Source organism: Helianthus annuus, chromosome 12 (genome assembly GCF_002127325.2).
Source record: "Helianthus annuus cultivar XRQ/B chromosome 12, HanXRQr2.0-SUNRISE, whole genome shotgun sequence".
Lineage (NCBI taxonomy): Eukaryota > Viridiplantae > Streptophyta > Magnoliopsida > Asterales > Asteraceae > Helianthus > Helianthus annuus.
The window spans coordinates 83236935-83254442 of record NC_035444.2 but is presented as its reverse complement, the minus strand read 5'-3'; positions in this window follow the sequence as shown (position 1 = coordinate 83254442).

Here is a 17508-nt window from a genome sequence, read left to right as displayed (position 1 = left end):
AGACTACGATGAAGTTTACGCGCCGGTTGCAAGACTCGAGGTGATTCGGATCTTCCTGGCTTTTGCGTCATGGTAAGACTTTAAAGTGTACCAGCTGGACGTCAAATCTGCCTTCCTATACGGAAAAATCAAAGAAGAGGTGTATGTGGGATAACCGCCGGGATTCACTGATCCACTGCACAAAAACAAGGTCTATCTGCTGGACAGGGCGCTCTACGGACTACACCAGGCCCCGAGAGCCTGGTACGAGACACTTTCCCAATATTTGTTGGCCAACGAGTTCACAAGAGGGACAGTAGATAGTATTTTATTCACAAAGGAAGTGGCAGGCCATTTGTTGATCGTGCAGATTTACGTTGACGATATCATTTTCGGTTCCACGAACGACGATCTTTGTAAAGAGTTTGAGAAAGTGATGAAGAAAAAGTTTGAGATGAGTTCGATGGGGGAGATGAAGTTCTTCCTCGGGCTGCAGGTGGAGCAGATGCCCGATGGAATCTTCATTCACCAAACGAAATAGGTGACGGACGTGCTTGACAAGTTCGACATGACTGAATGCAGTCCTGCAGCAACCCACCTTGCACAGAACCAGGGGATTTGTCCAGATGAAAGTGGAGTGAAAGTGGACGAGACACTGTACCGGTCAATCATTGGATCTCTGATGTATCTCACTGCTTCACGTCCAGACATCATGTACCCGACATGTCTCTGTGCCAGATATCAGTCGAGCCCGAAGCAGTCACTCCTGACAATTGTCAAACGTATCTTACGGTATTTGAAAGGCTGCCCAAGCATCGGCTTGTGGTATCCTCGCTCGGGTGACTTCTCCCTATCAGGTTTCGCTGATTCTGACTTTGGAAGCTGCAAGCAGAATGCAAAGTCCACCACTGCTGGGTGTCAGTTCTTCGGAACTCGACTCGTTACCTGGCAGTGCAAGAAACAAACCGCAGTGGCGCTTTCTACATGTGAGGCTGAGTACGTTTCAGCCTCCAGCTGTTGCTCACAGATCTTATGGATCCAACAGCAAATGCGCGACTTCGGTTTGCAATTCTTGGATATGCCGATTTATGTGGACAACGAAGCAGCTATAAACATCATTAAATACCCGGTTCACCATTCTAAAACAAAACATATCGAAATCTGTCACCACTTCATCCGTGATTGTCACGAGAAGAAGTTAATCCGGATGGAGCACATACACACCGATGATCAGAAAGCTGATTTTTATACCAAACCCTTTGACAAAAAGAGATTTTACTATCTTCTAAAATTGAACGGGATGAAAAATCTGCGATCTGGGAGGGTAGTAGAATGTGAAGCCGAGGAGGGCGGTGATCAGACGTGAACCATGTCGTGTTGTCAACTTTCTGTACAGTTTGTTTTCTGCTTTTCGATAAAAACAAAAACACAAAAACATGTTTTTCTTTTTAGGGGGAGAAATTCGCAGAAAAATACAAAAACACGATAAAATTCAAAAATCCAAAAAACATTAGAAAACTTGAAAAAGAGTTTGTGTATAATAGGGGAAATGATAGTACATCAGCTAGGCAGACACAGTACGCTAAAGAAATGTAACGTTTAAAATGCATTAAGCAGTCTCGCTAAAGATGTGCCGATAGGTTTTTGCAAAATCAGTAGATCTGTTTGGGATATAAACCTAAAATTTACTTGCGTTTACATGGGGAACACCTCCAGGATATATGGGTAACCCCTGAAATCTCGTTTGAAAGGTCCCTTATTCTGAGATACTAGGTCACTTCTGCTGTATGGAAATACTGACCTAGTCCCCGGATAATGCTTAACGCATATGCTTTACTTGTAAAGCCTCCCCTCAGCATAAAAAATGATTAAACATTGAAAAATGTCAAATCATGTGCTGTTGTAAAAAAGATTCTCTAAAGGGAACCCACCGTAAAGTCGAAGCCGTCATCTCTCTGCGTATACGGAAGTATCGACCTGAGCTCTCACGGCCCTCGCAATTCACCCCATTACAGATATCATCTAGGTATACTCACCTGTAAGACTGAATATTGGGATCTGGATACGAGAGTATATACTGAGGTGGGACACATGTAGAGGTTTAAGTCTTAATACATTAATTCCGTATCCCGGACAGATTGAAAGTTCTGTGAAAATTTAAGAGGATCATTATATCGGCAATTTACGCGAATTGTTTAAGGCTTGGTATGAAATAATAGCTTAACGGTGCTTGTGTCTTGTCAAATGCTGATATGATCCCCTAACACGCTCACAAAAAGATTGTGTGTACATATTTCAGTTTATTCTGTTAAAAATCCGAAAAGATTTTAGTTTTTCATCTTATTTTCGACAACCGACGTTGGAAATCAAACGATCAAAGCCTTGTGCAGATCATGTCTGTTTGATGAGGGTTGGGTAAGCAGGAGATACTAAACTGTGATTGGTACATATTTGAAGTATGAAAATGCGTTTGAAAGTTTGAAAGTTCATTTATTTGAACTGTTTTCAGATCGAAAAGATAGCGTACTTCATAATCAGGTCAACCAAGGTCATTAACTTGGACTTGGTAGGCCAAACAGTTGACCAAGGTCATTAACTTGGACTTGGTTAACTCGGTGTTTAGGTGAACAATCAGAAAAGATTAAAATGTTAAAAGTTTGAGAATAATATTTCTGATCTCGCTCTAAAACACAAGTTTCACAACAACTAGCTGATTCCGCTCCTTATTGCATTAATAAGTGATTCCGCTCCTAGCTGTTTTGTTGACTGATTCCGCTCATAGCTTCAAAGCTGATTTCGCTCGAGAGACGCATTGGGCCATTTCGAGCGGAATCAGACCGACTATAAAAGGTCTCTTGATTCCGCTCCTATGTCACTTTCCTGATTTCGCCCCAAAGTGTTTCCTCTCCGGCGATTAAGAGCGAAACCCCAAATCAACGTTTTTCTAAACGAATTGCTGCCCAAACTTTGTTAGATCTTGTGATTTTAGTTGGTTAACTCAACTACAATCATGGGCAAGGTAGATTTGAGTCTCAATTTGTTCGATATCATGCATATTTTGAACTGTCGGCGTTAGTGGATGAACAAATCATAGAATTAGGGCTTTATCTGTTAAATCTAAACATGTAATTAAACATATGTTGTTGGGATGTGATGTGTCTCATGTTTTGAGTGTTGATTGTGTTAGATCTAGGGTTTATTGATGTTTGTTGATATACGCTTTGTTCAAGTTTAGATCTAGGGCATGTTTAGGGTTAAAATTGAAATCAAAACATAACCCAAGTGTCAGAATTAACAGATTAACATGTTAACCATTTCAATTTCTTGATCTGTTGAGTTTTGAATGGTGTAATTTTGATTCCGCTTGTAATTGAAAGAGAAAGCTAATTCCGCCCTAAAATTGATGATATGTTAATTCCGCTCCAAAGCGGATGTTCTGATTCTGCTTCTAAGTAAAAAGTTGATTTCGCTCCTATGTGTACCTTGTGATTCCGCTCTAACATCAGTTGTGTGATTTCGCTTCTAAGTGTCTGTTTTGATTTCGCTCCTGTTGACAAGTGATTTCACTTGAAGTGTTTTGAATGTTGAAATTCTTTCTAAATATTTGATTCATGTTCTGTGTTAATGATTTGCAGGGTTCAAATGTTATCTATGATCCACTTCACAACAGTTGTTGTGATCTTGATGTGAAGAAAATTACAGAATTGGCTAAGTTTAGCAGTATTTTGGAGTTCATGGGTCGAATACCAATTCAAAAGGCTTTGACTGATCAACATCCATTGTACAAGTCACATATTAAACAATTCTGGAAGCATTCAAAGTATGATGAAGCAAACAAAGCAATTCATTCAATTGTGAAGGTGCATAATGAAAAGAAGGAAATTATTGTTACTGAAGCGTTTATTCGTGAGGTTGTGAATTTTCCGGACGATGCAGATTCGCCAACAAAGTTTCCAGAACGAATGGTCAAGGGTTGTATGCTCAGGATGGGATATGTGGGTGCATTAAACGTTGGACATTATTTGAAGTCAAAATTCCAGAAACCCTATGAGCTTATTATTCATTGTATATTGATGTCTCTCAGTCATACCAAGGGAGGGTACGATACAATGCGCGATTATCAGATGAACATGGTCACTGCATTGATTCTAAACAAGAAATACAACTTCTCGCACATTGTCTTTCATTATATGGCCGAGAATATTACTACAAAGAGTCGGACTTGGACTTATCCAAGATTTGTGAAGATGCTGATCGATCATGCATATCCAGAGATTGAGCGTGATTTGAAGAATGATTTGTTAGTTCAGTCACACATGAGCAACGATTCTCTCAAGCAGCTTGCAAGATATCACCCAAACCATCCAGAACCAAAGATAGTTGCGGAATTCTTCGGATTTATAAAGGATGCGAATTATGTTGATCCTGATCCAGTCGATCATCAAAACTGGAGGAATGAAGAAGAAATGAAGGAAGCAGCTTACGTTGATGAGCTTAAGACTCTTGAGGAGTTCAAAACCACCCGAAATGACTGGTTTGTCAAAGAAACGAGGAGGAGAGGCAAGAAGGTTACCCCTAAATCACAGGAGGGTGAGGGGTCTTCATCGCAGTCAAAGAAGAAACAAAAGAAAGCGGCAAAGACGTTATTGATTGATGAGCCGGAGGTTGAAGAGCCGGTTGTTACTGCGGAAGAAGATCCGTATGCTGATATTGATCAAGTGATGCTTAATGTTGATGATTTAGTGTCTGAGCAAGCAGTTAATGTGGAAGTTGGAAAAGAGAAGATTATTGATGACGTTGAAGGTGATGATGTCAATAAAAGTACAACAAGCTCTTCGAGTTCTTCAGATGAGGAAATAGATGAGAATGAACATCTAAGAAGAATTCAAGAAGCTACAGAGAAAGAAAAGCAGTTAAGGAAAAGGAAGAGACAGGAGAAAGATGATTCTGCATACGTTCCATCTCCAGAGCACGTTTCTGAATCACAATCACCTTCAAGTGGCAAAAAGAAAGCAGATGCAAAGAAAAGAATTGTATCTCCAAAAATAAAGAAAGTTACTACAAAGATTACAAAGCCCAAGATTGTTTTGAAGAAGAAGACAGCCAAAGAACCCAGTAAACCATCAACACCACCACCTGAACCTACACCAATACAATCACCACCGCATCAAACACCTCCATGACAACCAACACCTTCACAACAACCTTCACCACCAAAACAACCTACACCACCGAGACAACCGTCACCATTACATCTTTCTCCACTACATCTCTCAAATTCAACTAACTCCTGGTTCTTCTGGGCACAAAGGTCTTCATATTCCTCCGGATAATCTTGAAGATATTGCAGATTTTGGCTTTGCAAACGATGAATAGGTAAAGAAATTAGAAAAGAAGATGGATGACGTGTTGAATGAAAACAAAGTAGTTGCAGCTGAAAGCAAGAAAGTTGCTGAACGTGAAAAGATTCTCGAAATGCGCGTGAAGAAATTAGAGTCTGACAACAAAGCCTTGTTAAAGAAGATTGATACTGATCAAACTGAAATTGATTTTCTGAAAGTGCGAGTGGCTGAGTTGGAAGAAGAAAAAGCTCGCAGAGATGAACAGAACAAATATTACGAGATGAAAAACAAAGAGCTTGAAGCTGCTAAGGCTTTGAAAGAGCATGAGTTCTACATGTTGAACAAAGTGGTTGAGAATATGCTTGGAACGTCGATTAAACAGAGGTTCGAAGAGATTCAAGTTGAAGAGCTTAGGGCAAAACGTCAAGCTGAGATTGATGAACAGATGAAAGATAAGGGTAAGGGTGCTGAAAGAAGTGTGGCAGCTGTTGAGAGATCAATTGTTCCATCCTTAGTGATTGAAAATCCAGTACCCATATCTTCCGTATCAGCAATCTTCGAAGAACCTGTAACACTGGAAGATCTTGCTGCCGATGATGATGAAGAAGATGATGAGGAGGATGACGATGAAGAGGAGGAAGAAGAGGATGATGACGATGATGAGACAGTCTTTTTGGCTAGCAGTCATGGTTTTGATAATGACAATGACGATGCTCAAGGTGGTATGGGAATTAAAGTAACTGAAGCTTCCAATGAAAGAACTGTTGATGATTTTCTGAATGATTCTGTGAATGAAGAGTCAGGGGGAGCTGAAGGAAAGGGGGAGTCTGGTGATAATCAGAATGTAAAGCATGTTGAAAAGTTAATTCTGAAATTAGAGACTGATATGGAGGAAGGTGAACACCGACATACATATTCATTAGAGGAGATTAAAGAATGACACGTATGGTGGATCCGGACTTTAAGTTTGTTTTTGAGGAAGAATTAAATGCATTCGACATCAACCACCAACCTGAATACGAGTATAAGTATGTAGAGGATGTTGATATGTACAACAGGGTTGAGGTTGAGGATTGCACAGATGATGAGAGTGTAAGTGAAGATACTTCTCAGTATCCTACGCTGATGGAGTTCTTTACTGAAGAGAATAGAGATGAGTTAAGAAGGAGAGTAGCTGAAATCATAAAAGACAAAAATTTCGATGGTACTCCGAAGGATATGCAAAAAGAAGAACGGCAGAAATGGTTTAAAGATAGTCATGAGAGAAAATTCAAAAGGCCGTTGAAGTTCTATCAGAGAGATCGAAGCATTTCACTTGGTGACATCATTAGCTGGGGTTTCCTGCCTCATGTTAATGCATATGCGATCAGAAGGGAGTTTGGAGTGCAGTACTTTGAACGTTTATTTGATATAATGTCATTACCATGGTGGGATGTTGAGGAGCTGTCGAAAGTAAGAACTTTAGGGTATCCAGTACGCAAGAATGATGTCGCGATGTGGGGGTACGTAAAGTTTGAATCGTTAAAGAATTTCTGACACTGGAAGCCGCATTACCCAAACAGAGTGCAGATGGTAGATCCGGTAACAGGGGTTGAAGAAACTATTCTTAACGTTAAAAAGCCGAAGACAATGAAAAATATACTAGTGCCAAAGATGGAGCAGGATTTCTATAAAGGTTTTTTGGGCTGGGTATACAGTTGCATCTCGATTGAGGCTATTATCACTTATCGAGCAGGAAGTGAGATAAGAGTTATACATGTTTATGACCCGATGTGTTTGTGAGTATACTTGACCTATTTTACCGTTTTCACACTTTTGGGTGTAACATGTTTTTATATACAAAACACACTTAGTATACATATTCTTATGCAAATACATAAACAAACAATCCAATACATGCTTACTATTTGTTATGCTTGATTCGTGTTTTCTAGATGATTCTTATGTGATGAACTTATCATTAGCTTCGTACAAGCCTCCACTTAACATGTATAGCGCAATAGGAGTAACGCACCACCCGTAAACGAGAGGTCATGTTAGGTTTATTCATTCATACTTGCATAAACAGAGGGTTGACTTGTAAATCGCATGCCAGTTTATACGTTAATCTTGATAACTAGGTTTGCCATGTGGATTGTTCCTTATCGTTTTTATACTTATATACTACGCACCAAACTTGTATGCTCGCCAATACTTTTGTATTGAACTAATGAACTACACTTTTAAAACATGTTGCAGGTTTAACAATGATGTTGGTGATGCATTGTTGATGCACGAATGTCTAAAGCCTACGTCTTAGTCTTAGTCAAGCTTGTATAGGGTCTAGGGGTCATATATGTTAATTATATATAGTATAGGGGGCTGTTTGTAAATTAGGATTGTAATGTTCTGATTCCGCTCCTAATGACATGTTGTCATTTGGAGTGAAATCACAACTTAGTGATTCCGCCCGAAATGACATAGTGTCATTAGGAGCGGAATCAGCCCCACTATATATAGTCGTTTTGTTTTCTCATTTTGTAACTGAATGTCGAATGTGTAGCCGAACTGGTGCCAAATTTTTCTGAGAAGTATTAATGAGAAAACGTGTTTAAAGTAATCTACATTCTGTTTCTACTCCATTCTACTTTGATTCAAGCTGTTTGTGTATTTCCGCTGCATAAACAGTGGTGTTTAGCTCTGATTGACTCAATTGATAGTCAATAACGATCCTACATGCATGGAATCTAGTAGGATGCTTAGATACACACTTTAAACTTGTATTCTTATTGTATCGTCTTTCGTTATTTATGTAGTATTGTTTCAAATCCTTGTAATTGACTCTTTAGAAACGAAATGAAAATTTATTATATAAATACTTATCACAAATACTGTTATGAAGTCTCTTGCAATTTATTTCGTCTCACTCCGATGTTTCCGCCATCGGTTGGGGTGTGACAAATCGGCTTTCTGGTCTGTTGCCGCTACACCACCCTAATTTTTCACTTTGTTGTAGTTTATTGAAACATATAGGTGTTTTTGACATTTAGGGTTTCGTTTGAGGATCTGTAACTATTGGTGGTTCGATTGAGGTGTGATTGAATAGAAAAGTTAGATCTGTTTCAAATTTTGATGTTGGTTATCTGGAGATGAATAGATTTGATGGAGATGGTGGGTGGTATCTAGCCGAAGATGGTGATGGTGGATCTGCAACGAAACTCTGTTTGTAAATATGATGCAGGGAGAGAGAGCTAAAAGGAAGTCAGTTTTTAGGAATCTTTTTATAGATTTAGATTTCGATTAGAGTTGTTTTTATCAGCAACTTTTAACCCATGGTAATTACTGTGGGGTGTAGATACAATAATAACAAGTCAATAATAACAGAGTCTTCTCATTCCAATTGAAATCGTGTTCTTCTAGCGATGCGGCGGAAGCTTCCTGCCGTTATCGGAACCAATCGACGGCGGTGGTAGCGGCGGAGGCGGGTGGTGGTTGTGGTTGGGTGGCAGTGGCCGGGTGGCAGTGGCCGGGTGGCAGTGGCCGGGTGGCGGTTATGGCCGGGTGTCAGTGGCTAGAGTGGGTGGTGGTGATAGGAACAAGTGGTGGTGGTGGGGTAGAGAGGGAGAGAGAGTATGTATGTGTCTGTGTATATATTTATATTAAAACATAATTATTTTATTTGTTGTTTTTTATAATTAGTTATTTTAGCATTTAGGGTAAAATGACTAAAATACCCTTATGTGGGGTCCATTAGGTCAGATTTAACCATAAAAAATAATTGAGTTAAGGCTAAAGGACATAACTTGCAAGGTTTTGCGTACATCAAGTATGTTTTTTGTACTTTTTGAAGACAAGGACACACTTTGCAATCTAGTGTAAACATAGAGGGCGATTTTTGTAATTTACTAAAAAACAATTAAAGACATAATAATACTTAAAAAATAAAAAAATTGACAATTAACAAAATGTTATAATATACTCATTTAATAAAAAATTGACATTTAAAAATTTGACAATTAAAGACATAATAATACTCATTTAATAAAATGTTATAATAATATTCATTTAATAAAAATTGACATTTAAAAAATTTGAAAACTAAAGACATAATAATAATTAATAAATAAAATTTTTTAGTATAATATATACAATTCGTTTTATAAAAACATTTTATAAAAAAATTTGACATTTAATAATACTTATAAAAATTTGACATTTTATAATATTTACAATTCTATTTCATAAAAATATTAAGTTTTTAATAATAATACTTAATAAAAAAACATATGCACACTTTTTTATTAAAAAACAAAGATATTTTCTACTAATAAAAACATGACGTCTTATAATATTAACACATTTTTATAACAGCATTTTATGAAAAATCTATGAATTTTGTTATATAAATATTTCACAACTTCCCTATATTAAAACATCTATTATAAATAAAGTTCCATATGGTACTTCCAAATCATTGGGTAATCATTGGCTGACACCCAATGATTGGCATTAATTAGATGGGCCAGAAGCAGTTGTATAGGGCTATGAGGGGCGTATGGGTGGGCCCATTTTCAGGCGTATAGGACAATGAGAGAAGTATAGGGTTAGGGGAGTGTAGATACTTTTGGGGGATGTGTGGATACCCCATCGTAATTTTATCCTTTCTTTGGATTTCACTGAACTTGTAGTCTGTAAAGTTTTCGGCAACGATTAACTATTAAGAATTGCCTTTTCTTTTCCTTTTGGGTTTTGTGGGATTTGTCGGTAGTTTTCGAAGATTTATTCAATAGTAATGTCATTTTCTAAGCGGTTAGTTCAGGGATACCAAATTCAAATGCTCTATATACCATTATATCAAAAATGGTCGAATTATGAAATGATTACTACACAATTCATACATGTATGTGGGATGCAAAAGGGGGAAGAAATAGAAAATAAAACCTTTCATTCAATCTCACTTTTTTTATATATAATGTAGATGTAATACATGTTAGAAACTTACACATTTAATAACCTATGTTTAGTATTTGGATAAAGTAGTTGATTTTTTGAGGAAGGATGGTAATGGGTTGGGTTGGGTTTAGGTAATCTAACCCCATATGCAATTATAAAGGTTTGTCCCATTTCAGGTCCAAAACCTTCTAGGTATCCATGGTGTAACTATAACCCGTTAGGTATTTGGTATAACCGCGGGTTTAGGTATACCTGTTAATTTATTAAAAATAGTCATTGGGTATACCAGACGTAAAGCTCATCAGGTCTCTATCAGGTAACCTATTAATCAAATGTTTCCTTAAAAAGAAATGCTCCAATGATATAAATTAGTTAGAATAACTAGTATACAAATGTTTCAAGTTTTTTAGCTAAAATATTTATACAAATGTTTTTAAGTCTTGTGAATGGTGTAGGATATGGGATAGTGGGAACTGTGGATTTTAAATATAAACTTGTAATAAATAAATAAGAAAAAAGAAAATCATGTCGGTTATATAATCGCATAAATGGGTACATGTTATTGGATTAGCGGGTGGGTAAACAGATATATCATCAAATCCTATACCTGACTTGTACTCACGAAAAAATTCAAAAGTAATTTCATATATGGTCTCATACCCAATCACCCAACCCTAAACTCGTCTCGAATATTTCAGATTTACAGTATTTCCATCAGGTTCCGGTTTTCTTTTCATCCATAATTTGACAATCCTAAAGTTGGATAGCATATTTCTTCAGCTTCTCCTAAGTCCTTTAAGCTCGAGTCATCATACAAACTTTTACATACAAATTAAAATTTTATTCTGTTTTCCCAAGCTATTCATTTCGAATCATCACCAAACCAACATATGATAAAAAAACGAGACCTAATTGTAAATTCAAGTTATTTTCTGTGTTTAAGTGTTGTTAGTACTCACCGGTTCTTATACATTAACCAACTGGGGTAGCCCAGTTGGCCACCGACACCCACCTCTTCCCAGAGGTACCGGGTTCGAGTCTTGGGAGTGGCATATGTCGCCCAGGGTAAGAACTCGGCATGGGGAAGTCACTGCGGAGCTAGCTTGGTCGGGTAGCGGCTCCCGGAGTGAGATCACTCCGACGGTTGAGAGGACCGTGCACTATCCCCCCCCCCCCCCCCCGATTCTTATACATTGAGCAGGGCTATGCTATATAAGTATTGTTCATAGTCACCCTATGGTTAAGGTTAGGTTTTATGTTGGTCTACTTAGATAAGTTTTATATATATGCATTTATATGCATACTATGATGATATCTTTCATGGCAAAGTACTTTGATCAAGCAAAATAGGAAATTGAAAGATATTGTATGGGTTTTGAAGCAGGTCATGTCTAGAACCAGTGTCTACCAAAATGCATTACATAGTTACGGGCAACATAACAACAACAACAACAACCATACCCAGTAAATCCCACAAATAGCAAAGCTACTTATAGGGTCTGGGGAGGGTGGGATATAGACAGACCTTGCCTCTATCCTTAGGGATAGAGAGGCTGCTTCCAGAGAGACCCTCAGCTCCAAAACGAACCGCGTGCCAATACACCAAGTCAAAGAATATAGAAAAAGAAGTCATCAATAGCAAGACCAATACCAAGAAAGTGATAAGAGTGACACAATATAATGTAAATCATGTATAATAGCATGCAACATCATTTGGGCATAAACACTGAGACAATCACCGGTAAAGTCACTTAAAGGATAAGAAAATCTACGTCCCTAAAATACACCTAAGACCATACTGTAATATCCTCTAGAGGTCGTGAACCCTAATCCTACGCCTCCACAAAGTCCTATCTTGGACCATGTCCTCAGAAAGATGCAACTCTAGTAAATCATGCCTAATCTGCTCATCCCATGTCAGTTTGGGTCTGCCTCTTCCTCTCCTCCCCTCCACAGTGAGAGTTTCCACTACTCTAACTGGTGTCGTCGTTTGCCTCCGCTTCACATGCCCAAACCATCTCAACCTCCCCTCCTTAATCTTAACCGATATACTAGCCACTCCTAATCTCTCCCTAAAAACCTCATTTCTTATTCGATCTAACCTCGTGTGTCCGCACATCCATCTCAGCATCCTCATCTCTGCTACCTCCATCTTGCACGCTTGTGTCTTCTTGATAGCCCAACAATCTGTTCCATATAGCATAGCGAGCCTAACTGCTACCCTGTAAAATTTCCCCTTTAGTTTAGTTGGGAACCTCCTATCGCACAATACTCCACTGGCTACCCTCCTATCTACACCACCCCGCCCTCCCCTTTAGTTTAGTTACGGGCAACATATTAAATACAATTCAGTTTTATTTCATCGTGAACCATCCATTTAAAGTTAAATAAATCTTAACAAACTAAACAATGGAACCAAGTTCTTTACATATAGGATGGATAGCTTCTGAGATTCCTATTTATGAGTAATCTTATGTCATAGATACTTGGCATTGTAGTTAAGCTTGGAAATGAAAAGTCTTTATAGTGCTTGCATCTGGCATGTTGCATGACCAAACGTTGATTTTGAACAAGGAACTCAAAGAACTGTCAACTTTGAATGAACGAACGTTAAGCTCAAATCCTTGTTAGTGCATACATCTGTCGACTTTGTCTTGTATCGAGTCTTACACTAAATATGTTAGATCGAGTCACGTAGTTCAGGAAAATAGAGTTTTAGAGTTGATTTCCCACGAAATGTTGATTTCCCACGAAACCACAAAATGTTGATTTCCCACGAAATGACAAAATGTTGATTTCCCACGAAATGAACATTGCACTTTCGTGGGGAATCAGAAACTCTATAAACAGGCTAGTGATCATGTCATTTGGTGGGGAATCAGGATATTGTACCGAAGTGCTGCCAGTATTTCTTGTAACTGTAATCTCTGTCAATTCAATATACAAGAAGGTTAAAGTGATATTCAAGCTGTTTAGAGTCTATACGTCTGTTTCCACCTTTCGTATAGTCTAAGAACTCTTCTGAACGACTCGGTTGGGTCACAAAACGATCCTACAATCCTTGACAACAAAATCCTCCACTTCAATTCACCTTTCACCCCGAGTCTTGGCTTTTTACTCCCAACACGTAAAGAACTGATAGAGAACACAATATGAAAATGTTCATGCCAAATTTGAGAAATGCATCATTTTTGGATTGAGGTCTATCCGAAAATGCATGGAGATATTTGTTGGTGGAAATTACTGCATGGTGTTTGGTTTAAAAAGGCTTCTTTGGGAGAGGCATGCAGAGGAGAAATGTTCTTATCTTGGTGAGGTGAAAACGATTCACTAGATCTTGACATTTTAGTCAGTAGTTGAGATGTTCTACAAAAGGATAAAGTTAAACAAGTATGGAAAAATAGGAATACTATTTATTCATAACAATTACAATGATTGACAATTCAGTGAGTTTTCAAATGAGCTCTTAGTGGTTTATTGTTGTTAGCTATTGATAACTTGGGTAGGTGAAACCCACTTCCTCTCTAATAATAATGGAAAGAGATAAATAATTAACCCTTATAACATCTGGCAAGGAGGAAGCATCCCCTTGTCACCACGAATATGGGTGAAACCAACAAAGTGGTGCGTCCCCATAAACGAATAAGGAGAAGCCATCTCCTTATAAGCGATACAACAATTGTAAGGCACGAATATCGAGGCTAGTTAGAAGTCTCATTAGTCAAAGACAAAATGTTAAATACAAGATCAATTAATAAGACACAATGAGACAATTCAAGATCAGTTGATATCAGCAGGGAAGGAGTCAAAGGATTACTCGAAATGTTATAAAAGAGAATAACAGAGCTTTGGAACAAAGGAAAGGACCCTGCTGCACTTCCTCTCCTGGAAGTTTCACGTGTCCGCTTATGAAGAGGGAAGGCTCTTGTTCGCCTATAAACACCAAACCAGAGACCTTGAAATACACTTCAAATGCAACATTCAAACCTCAGACTTGTAGACCATTCGCTACTTTGCTCCTCCTTTGTAATTTAGCATAGTTCACGTTTGTAATTTTGTCATACTTTTTCAGTTGTAACATGACTCCTTCTTTGTACTAATACCCACTTAGCCTTGGATCTCCCAAGGTTAAGTGCTTCATTATATCAATAATACATAATTTATTAGCACTATTTAATCATTATTACAACAAGTGGCGCCCACCGTAGAACACACTTCAACTTAGTCACTTGATGGGTATCTCCTCTTTGATTCTACCCATTGTCTTTGTTGCCTTAAAAGTGGTAAAGAATATTTGGTGAAAACCAACAAGTTCCTAAGGAGGGTAGGCATCCTCTTTCTCCTAAATATGTTATAGACGTGTCTAACATGATGGCCCTCACCCTAAAGGGGTCAAGGAGCATTTTTTCCACGCTATAGCGCCTAATGGGTGAACATGTTCAGGAAGAAAGAATGAAGGGTGTGGCCGTAAGGCTCTCCTATAAAAAAAGAACACAACGGTGCTCTGGGAGGTACTTCGCCTTTGATAAATCATCAGATTCAGCAACTAGTCATCTCCACTCCAGCCACTGGCATGTCTGGACACCAAGGGGTAACCCTTGAGTCTGATGGGACCACCCTTGAGTTTAAAGTGGGACATTCTAAATCTTTATGAATTCCTCCATATAATTGACACCATTCACCATAAAAGTGGTGGGGGTAAAAATAATCATTAACATCCATATTTGCCAGACGAGGTTTTAACCGCTGGGACCAAACGGTACAGTTTTCTAGAAACTGTTTTATGGGCACGATCCCGTGTGATTGTCAAACGGTCCCATGCTGCAGCTTCTGTGATGCAGTTTCTCACGCAATCAAATGGCTCGAGAACGTTTGATTAATCAAAGACGATAAATCGAACCAAAGGTTCCAAGAACAAAGTTCTTTATATTAATAATCAACCAAAAACTGAATAACAATAAACCCTAGACCCTAATTTATAACTCTCACTCATAAAATATTAGGAAACTAAATCACATAAAATAGGAAATTCAAAATTCAAATAAAAATATAAGATATGCTGATATGCTCCTACATCGTACTCCCCCTCTTCGAAAAAAACTCGTCCTCGAGTTTTGTTTTTGAACCAAAGCCACCTGGATCAAAAGAAACATCAACCCGATTCCTTATTATCACGACCCACCTAAACGATTCAACTTCATAGATTATCTCGCCTGACTCTAAACTTGTGCCACCTGGGTCGAATGGAGCATTAGACCATCTCTTGTTCCACACTTGTGTATATGCAATAAAAGTGTTACAAAATTGATAACATAGCATACCCAGGTCAACTGAATTTTTTTCTCGGCTTTTCTTTAATTGGGTTTTAGTAGGCCCAGATGACCCACTATTAGTAGTAGTTGGCCCATTCGTATGTTTCAATTCAACATATTTTTGAGCCATCTTAATTTGCATATGAGGAGTCTCGCCACCTTTTTAGGTTTTCGAAGCTGGAGGTGGCCCAACAAAGAGCCTCCTTTTCTCTTGTACAAAGAACTCACTATCCATTACTTTATTATTTGAAACCCAATAGTCTAAAGCCTCCCCTGATCTAACGAAATCCACTACACAATTTTTATTAACCGAAGCTATGTACGCATAATTCAAATCCGCACGTCACGTTGGGGCCCGCCATACTGTTATTATCTTCTTGAATGGCCCACATGTTTGGAAAGAACAAACTATTTTTCCTACAATCACTGGCAGACATATCCACAAGTTTGAAAACTTTACTAGTCACCTCTATCTGAATGTTTGAATGATTATCACGTTCGTTGTTTAGCGAATAATCTTTTAACTTTGCCATTATTTTCGGCTCAATAGTTGGGATTTCCATAGCCAAGAGATCGCCACTTTTAACCACCCCATCACTACCGGTAGCGCCCAAATTAACACCCTCAATTTTATGAAAAAAATCACATATACCTGATGAAACCTGGACATACTCATGATCATTACTTTCCTCTTCTTCCTCTGTAACACCTTCGAAATTATGCCTTTTGGAACCCGATTCATCACCCGATGAGTTCCGATCACCACCGCTAAACAAAGAATACCATTCCTCGTCCCTGTATTTATCATACACGGGAGGAGAGTCATAGATAGTGTCGCCATTGGTAGGATGCTTCTCATCCCCGAATAACTCGTCCCCGACGAATCCTTCCGGTTCCGTTTCCTCCCAAGATCATGGATCCGTTGCTGGAGTCGTTGGATCTCGTTTTGTAATTCAAGGTCTTGGACTCGTTGCTGGAGTCTTCTGATCTTAAAATCCCGTGGTTCAGCACCAACCCTTCCACTGCCTCGGTCGGCGATTCTGCGGGTAGGATGTTTGTCTTCTCCACGAGCACGTGATTCGGGACCATCTTTGTCGTTGCCTCGGTCGGCGATTCTACAGGCATAAGAGTAATCACTATCACATCGAGCACGTGGTTCAGAGCCTTTGGTTCGATTTATCGTCTTTGATTAATCAATTGTTCTCGAGCCATTTGAGTGCGTGAGAAACTGCATCATTCTGTATGGCAGAAAACAGTTTTAGGTTACTAGGGAACAGGAACGGCCCCGTGTGTGATCAGACACGGCCTCGTGTTATTCCTGTAGAAAGTAGAAAATTGAGGAAAAGAAGAAAAACCTAAAAAAATAAGAAAACATAAAAAAGATTAAGCCGCCGATTTTAAACTTTCTTAAAATCCTTGTATCCCCGACAACGGCACCAAAAACTTGACGTGAGCCAAGGTTTGTATATCTTTATTATATTTTTTAGTACTTTTCACTCGTTATTCAAGCTTTATAATTATAAAACACGATATTACACTATCACTCTCTATAACACGCTAGGGCAAGTGCACCCATCGTTGGTGTAGTATAGTTATGGTAAGATACCGAGGTCGTCCAAGGACACAAGAGCTTTTAGTACCGGAATATCGTCGACGTCTAATCTAATCAATTTTTTGGGAAAAGATTTTTAATAAGTAAAATAAAGAAAGTAATAAAAGACACAAATAGACAAGATATAATCACTTGATTCCGACTCGTCATCTAAATATCCTTTGATGATTTCCGCACTTGGGTTTTTTAAGAGATTATCTTAGTTAAAGTGGCATGTCCCTCTTTTGGAGGCAACGCTACCCTCAATCATATTGGTCTGAGTCAGCAGGGATATAGTACCGCAAGGCCGGAATATTGAAAGATAATTAAGTAAGTTATTAATGCAAAATGT